The following is an 8,643-nucleotide window of genomic DNA, read 5'->3' on the forward strand; positions in this document are numbered from 1 at the left end:
GAAGTTACAAAAACAGAAGAAAAATTATTTATTTCAATTGTTCATATTAAGATATCGAATGATCTTCAGTATCGTAAGCTTCCAGGAGACGCATTTTCACTGGTATAGCCATTATGGTAAATTCATAATATCCTTTAAACGCAAACAGACTTATACAGTACGTAACTATCTATCTATCTATCTATATATATTTATATATGTGTGCGAGTGTGGGTGTGTGTGTAATATCCTTAAATCTTTACCACGGTAGAAAGGTGAGTGAAAAACTGTGGACTTGGAACAAGTACTTTCGTAGTATATTTTACATTTTCAAGTTCACACTGAATATAATAGAAATTTCGTACCAGTAATTCTTGTAATACAAGTAATTATTCATAGTGAAGATACTTCTGTCTTACATCGCCATCGTTTTTGGACGCCTGGTTACACTTGAATTAAGTACAATTTTGGTTCCCAGAGCTGTTTTGTGCTTCCTTCTGGACGGCGGTCAATTGGCACGACCTGAAATTACGTTGGAATCACCATCTCATTTTCTGGTTTACGTTTTCGTGACGTATTATCTCGACGAGCATTTATTAGAAGGTTAAAAGTTAACGTAAGTATAATAAATCACTACAATGTCCTCGCACGATGTCTCGTTGCCCCTTTTCTTTCAATTATTCAATAATAAGCGTAACAATTCTGCATCATATAATGATGATGAAATGGAAACGAAGATGAAATGGGTGTATCGCCGGAACAAAGAAATGGAGCGTTAATATAGATTGGTGTTGTTGTTGTAATCTGATGTGATGACATTCTACATCACCAAGCGTGGAGGCCATGAACCTGTTATGTTGAATCTACCTATATGGAAAAGACGGAAGATCTACGCAAACAAGACGGCAACAGAATCGAATATATGTAATGAGTGATAACAGTCAGTTAAATGAAACAGATTATGAAATTATAAGTAAGAAATATTAAATGTTTTGCAGTAATTTTTTCTATTTTCCTAAACACTGGTTTTTATCCTTCAAAAAAGTAAACATTTCTACTTGCCAACAACTAGTCCTGCATACCATTCACTTTCAGACTGAGGAGTTCTCATTTTCCTCTGTTTTTCCCCCGATTCATTTTTAGCGATAAGTGTGATATTACTCTGGAGAGATCTAACACCAACCCATCACAATCTATTTTGTAAGGCTTAATTGTTATTGAAGACACATACATCTCGGTGTTTTATTTGTTTTGTTTGTTTGTATGGTGTTTTTACGTTGCATGGAGCCAGTGGTTATTCAGCAACGGGACCAACGGCTTTACGTGGCTTCCGAACCACGTCGAGAGTGAACTTCTATCACCAGAAATACACATCTCTCACTCCTCTATGGAATGGCCGAGAATCGAACCCGCGACCACCGAGGTGAGAAGCAAACACCAAACCAACCACGCCACTGAGGCGCTTTCTCGGTGTTTTGACCTTTTCCTATGTGTTTTTTTTTTTATTATTAATTTTTCGCGGTATCTGTGATATTATTTAGGAGAAATCTATCACCTCCATCCCATCCCTCACCCCCTCAGCCTATTTTGTAGGGCTAAGTTGTTGTCAGAGAGAGACATACATCTTGGTGCTTTAACCCCCTAAAAATATTTAGAAAAAAAAAATAAATAAAAAAATAGAGACATAAAAGAACAGGGTGGCATATCATTCAGGGGTAATTACCCGGAGCAGAAATTAAAAACTTCCCAGTAACAATCAACACTGGAGTTTTAATTTCACAGGGCCAAAGTAATAACAGCATAACATCCCCCTTTATTTAATAACATGCATCAGTCAACACTTTCAGGCCGCCGACAATTGAAGCGATACCGGACAGGCATTTGATGACGAATCAATCAGCCGGTTAACCTCTTCATGTTACGCAGACACATCAGTGCGCCATAATCTACTTTGGTCGACGACCTTTTAACGGAATTTACATCGCGTGCAGTTACACCACGGGGCCAAAAGTCCTCTCGCTTGGCTGAGTGCAACTGTTTGGAGATTTCCGTGGTGTTTTCCCCCGACCGTCCAACCATCGTAGGAAAAAGTGTCCTAATCCAAAGAGCCTCCTGAACCGGATTAACGATAAAGTGCGCGACGGTCATTACTCATCGCGTCAAATTGTACTTGTCTGAATGACTACTGATGAATTTCCTTTGCGAAGTGATCTCAAATGCGCTGCCGACATATGCGCGTATGCCAGCTTCATGTTTTGTAACTGTTCGTCGGCTAATTAATTTTCATAATTTGAAATTTATGGTTTGAATTATTTGAAAGGCATTCTCCATACCTTTCAAATAATGGAAACCTTTCAAATTAATATATGGAAACATTTCAAATTAACCTTTCAAATTAATATATGGCTTCGTTGTATATTAATATAATTGTCAAAATTTAACATCTTCGGTCATTTTATTGATGTTGACTAATTCTGGGTTAAATCAGTGGCCAATGTTCGCAAACACTAGCATTAATTTAAATAATAGTAACCTAAAGTAATCACGATATCGCTCTTTGTAACTTGAACTTATATTTACCTGTTTTCCTTAGTGCTTATACAAGTTACAGAAGAATTCCTTGCAACCTCTTACAAACACTGATTAACCAGGCTGCTAAATCTACATAGGATAAATCAAGGTAGGCTTGAGAGTGAATTTACCCAGAAACGACAAGTCCTCTTGGATTTATCATTAGTTCATTGTCTACGTAATGCTACTGTCACTGGTATTTTGGAAATTATACTCTGTTTTTTTCCATCTGTCCATCCACCTGTGGTGTTTGCGCATGGTAACACTGCGTCCCGGGCTTTAAATAATATCCTATTTCGAATATTAACGGTGTAATTCGCATACAGAAAATTATTAAAACACTTTTCAGTTGCAAATGTACACCCAGATATCTTTTTATTTATCTAAAACTTACACAAAACGTAACTATTTACAGCCCTGGAGTAGTGTTACCATGCGCGACCACCGCAGGCAGATGGACAGATGGAAAAAAACAGAGTATAGGTTTCGTTAACATTCATTTCATTGGGAATGCTTCCCAACTGCAATGCTTTGGAACATTCAGAATTAGGAGGGAAACTTGGAACCCTGGTGGCCGAAAGAACAATGATTTCTGACATAATACCGCTACCATGAACTATACTCATTGTATCCTGGTCCATCAACTATGACTTGCTTTTCGCTGAATGGTCTTTCTGTTTCTCCGGATGTGGTTAACAACACACCCGATGCTTCTATACTTCTGGAACCAAAGACATCGAAATTTGTAAGGAACACCACACCTTAGCCGCGATCTAACTTGAACTTTAACCAGCATGAAAGCCACAAACAGGCAACAGAATTTCGGTTGTTTCTCCACGCGTAGCAAATCTGATGCTTCTTCCAGTCTTGAATGACATAAGTAATGAACCATTAACATCACTCTGAACTTCATAACAAGGTAATGCCTTTCTCTAGTCGCGGCAACAACTCACCACAGAAGCTTTACTAACAGATGTTTAATGTCAGGCCCGTTTACTATACCTTTCCTTTGGGTAGAATACAAGAAAACCGAACTCAAAAAGGACTACAGAATTTCTGCGTGACCCTCTGACATCTGTTTGTATTACACAAAGGGTGAATCAATAAAACAAAATGTGAAAGGACATCCTTCCATCTACCGACATATTTCTTGAGTGTATATACTAATATACACATTAAAAATAATCACTTACGGAAATCAGTTACACACAACACACACCATACGACGGCGGTACGGTCGTCTCCAAAACGGCTGCACTTAAATAGGTCTATATATGCAACGGTTCGCATGGATTTGGCCGCTATGTATAAGTTTGCAAGGCCGTCCGTCTTTAAGGACCAATTTTAATCTAATGATCATCATCTGCTACACTTCAGCAAATCTGTGAAATCTGATTGGTCGTGTTAGTACATATTAATAATCAATTTTGATCTAATATCAAGCGAATGGTGGGGGTTACGGTCTGCATCGAGACTGCTACGCCAAAACTACGCGTGAATTTTTTTTTTCAAAGTTTTGTGACATCCTGCATAGTTTTATGAAGACAAGTGACCGAGTCGTTTATTTTCCGAAACTGGTTTTCATTCGCTCCAAAAGACGATCTAAAAAGAAATTTGCTTGTTTTTCGTGGTTGGGTAACTAGTACTCCTTGTTTCAAAAGACTCCGAAAGAACACAAGATTTGAAAGTCAAAATATTGTTTAAAAATAATTTTGAAAGAATTCGACTTTTTACTTCACTTAATCTTCAACATGTCATTCATAAAATTAAGCTATGAATCATAATACTCTTATTAAACACGTGTCAAACTGAAAGCGCAGAGGAAATAAGTTCATCATATATAAACACCACGTATGACAATCTAAAAAAAAAAAAAAGCATCTCCATAGCTCTCTAAACATCACAAGTGAAAAAACTTTGCAGGAAAAGACAAGCATATTAAATTCCCTCATGCGGTATTCCTAGATCCATTTAAGCCTCACATGATTGTGTGTGTGTGTGTGTGTGTGTGTGTGTGTGTGTGTGTGTGTGTGTGTACTTGGGCAATATACACTTCATCCACATACCCCCTTCCCTTTCCAGTCTAAAATCACACTGTTCTTCTCCTACTCATTCTTTTTGGGATAGTATGTCATTTTAATTAATACATTCGCCTCTATTACCTCTACCTTTATATATAAAAAACAAGTTATTCTTCTCCTCCATTCCTCCAGAACTTTCCCTTCATTCAGAGTTACCTTAAAAACCTGGTAAGCCACTAAGTTATATTTCAACTGCAATATTGCAGCATCTTACTTGTCATTACATTAACTCCACCTGACTTCCATTCTTTGACACCTTATTTATCTTTATCCAATCCTCTCAAGTCACTTCCACAAAAATTCTTCAATTTTCCCAAAACCTTCTGAATCTTGTATCTTTCATTCTGCCCCTTGCATCTGCCATTTACAATACATTTTCATACATATTCCATCGACCAAAGTCTGCATTCATTTCAGACAGCATCTCATCATTTCCTTCTTATATTATCTGTACTTATTTCAATGGAAACACAAAAAGTTTTTATTTTCTCTAAAGTTCTTGCAAAACTTCTCTCCTCTATTTTCATGACTTGCACTTTTTCTTATTTCTCTCAATTTCCTCTTTACTATCTTGTCCATCCTCAAACAATCTTTTCCTTTACTTCACTAAACAATCATTTCCTTACCTCACCATCTACTGATTTATTTCCTCTTCCTGTCCCACTGTCCCTCTTTCCTTATGATTCTATCATGTATTTTACATGCTCCTCCTCTACTTCTTCCACTACCGCACCTTTATCTGGTAAAATTCACTTACGACATCTTTCTTAATTCAACCACAGTCAAAACTATCCTTATTTCAAACAGCCGCAAACTAATGTAAAGTAAGAAAAGGTCATTTACTGATAACGTCAAAATTGAACTTCACTCTACGTACATACGCATACCTAAAAAAAATAAGTGATGCAATCATGAAATTTACGAGCAAACCAAATGATGTTTATCAGGATAACAAACCTCAAATCCTGCATATATGATCTCTCAGTGAGAAGAAGAAGAAGAAGAAGAAGAAGAAGAAGAAGAAGAAGAAAAATGTAACAAGAAACTGCAATCGAAAATATATCAGAAGATACAGAACAGGAGAAACACGAGAATCACTTTGAGAACGAGAAGAAAGGGTGAGATTTCGGCAGTTGTCAACGGAATCGTGAGAGAGCACAAGAATCTGGCATTAATCAACGCTGGAAAACTGACCAAGGACACAAGTCCAATTTGCAAATGCTATCATTATGGAAGCGGGCATTTACTTCGTCCCCCTAATTCAATAGATATGAGTATAACAATAAATTCCCGCCGAAAAGAGAGAGGGGTCTGGGAGCGACGCGCCCTGAAATACAACCAAGGGAAGGTGATATAATGTCATGAATTCAAAATACAATTCGATACTACGTTATTTGATCCTCTCATTCACGCAAAATGTACACTTATTCACGCAGGAAATATGGCTCGGGGAAACGTTATACCCTGAGAAAAATTGACTCGTCGATTTTGTTATTATGTATATTATATATTCATATTTTCTCTTACAATAGATTAGCTGAACAAAATGATGATATGCTACTTATAACGATATTTCGTTGTCGTGTAAGCGAACGGGCGCCTATACACACACACATGTATATATAATTTAAACAATATGTATATATATATATATATATATATATATGTATATATATACATACATATATATATATATATATATATATATATATATATATATATATATATATATATATATATCTATATATATAGGGTAATTCCGGGATAGATGGCCATGCGGGAGAGATGGCCCATCGATGTAATTCCTAAATTAGTCACCAGATGGATCTGCCTCTCTCTCAGTAGTGAGTGCACTGTTGACATGGATGGTTGATGTCAAAAAACCATAAAAAACATCGCAATTGTGAGTATTTTAGATAAAATCTGTTCTTTCATACTGTTAATAATTTTTGTTGCCATTGTACAAATGCTAAAAGATTATATATTTTAGTGAGCTTGACCTCTGAAACATATCATAATAAGCAAGTTGGTGTTCTCTGTACATACCTGCCTCATATGAAGTGGTACAAAGTCAAACATCGTTGTTTGTGTGCTATGGCCATCTCTCCCTTAAAATGGAGAGATGGCCATCCTCGAAGAGTTATTTTTGTAGAAAAATGCAGTTATGTGTTTCCTTATTTTCAGATGCCAAATAAGTACATATCAAAGCCTGGTAGTACTCGTGGGAAATGGAGTGAGAAGGGGCGCAAGATGCTATTGAAGCCACCAAAAAGGGTACATCTGTGCATCAAGGCATCAAAGTTATTTAGTATACCACGAAAGACAACTGGAACGAAGATTGAAAACTGGCAATAAAACTAAGAAAGTGGACTGGATCCTGTGTGTTCGCTGCAAACGATGACTTCATGAAACATGCACATCCTATACTGATGTGTGTCAGTCATGTGGCAAAATCATAACTAAAAATGAAATTTAAATTTAAAAACTAAATTTTCATTCTTTGTTTTGTTTAAGTTTGTTCGGTTGATACTTTTCCATTTGCTCTTAATTATGTTTTCACTGAATTATGCAAACACTGATGTGCTCTATTATAAGGAATACAGTTCTATTTTCATTTTTGTTCTGTCTAACTAGGCCTACATCTGTTTTAATTTTTATCATGCAATAAGGATACAACTGGCATTAAAGTACTTTTTAAAAGTCATAAGTCTATGTATACTGTATATCCCCTCAATTATCATGTTTATATCTAGACGTTTCCCATCTAACTTAAAATAATGGTGTGGCCAACTATCCCACAAATCTGTGGCCATCTCTCCCGGACACCTCGGGACAGATGGCCACGAACAGATTTTAAAAATTAAGTATTATGGTTACTTAATGACATATCTATTGGTTACCATTTTATGCTATGGCAAGCTTATGCGTTGAAGAAAACTGGCTGTGAGTTGTTTTGGAAATATTGACAGAAAAAATAGTACTTTTGGGGGTTGAAAAAACTATGATGGCCATCTATCTCCCGGATCTTACCCTTATATATATAGATAGATAGATAGATATATATATGTATGTATGTATGTATGTATGTATGTATGTATGTATGTATGCGTATACATAAATACATGTACCTGTATATATTATGTTATATATATATATATAATATAATACAATATATACAGGTACATGTATTTATGTATACGCATACATACATACATACATACATATATACATACATATATATATATACATGTATACATACACAGAAACACACACACACATGTATTTATAAATAATATATGCACAAGGAGAGAGAGAGAGAGAGAGAGAGAGAGAGAGAGAGAGAGAGAGAGAGAGAGAGTTTATATAAAAATTTAACAAATGAAGAGAGAACGAAAATCACGGAGTTATTAGCTGTGATGTTCCATTACAGTCATAAAGGAATAACAAGGAAATTACTTTAATTAGATGTTAAAGAGTTAGTGCCCCTAATTCCCAGCGCTTTTGACTTTCAATTATTAGATGCATAATTGCAGGTCGTGAACATAATTATAATGTTTGTTAGTACAAGAGATACATTTTACGCGATATAACTGCAGGGGATGTTGTGTGAGGAGTTTGGCAAATTAATACATCAAAAGTTTCACGGAAAGATAAACAGTAAAATATCAATTTCCTTACTGGAAGGGGTGAAAAACATGGGTACGATAAAATATAATATATGGTATTTGTCACTTTGAAACGACTTAAATATGATAATTAATAATAATAATAATAAATAATAATAATAATAATAATAATAATAATAACAGCACGAGACATTAAATGGCGAAGAAATCCATGATGGTGAAGGTATAAATATATATTAAAATGTATATGCAACACAAAAGCTTCCGAGTCTTTTTCTCAGTATAATAATAATAATAATAATAATAATAATAATAATAATAATAATAATAATAATAATAACAGTCAGGATGCTAAATTTGATAGAAAATCTAAGTACAATAGTTTT

The sequence above is a fragment of the Macrobrachium nipponense genome, chromosome 29 (genome assembly GCF_015104395.2).
Source record: "Macrobrachium nipponense isolate FS-2020 chromosome 29, ASM1510439v2, whole genome shotgun sequence".
NCBI lineage: Eukaryota > Metazoa > Arthropoda > Malacostraca > Decapoda > Palaemonidae > Macrobrachium > Macrobrachium nipponense.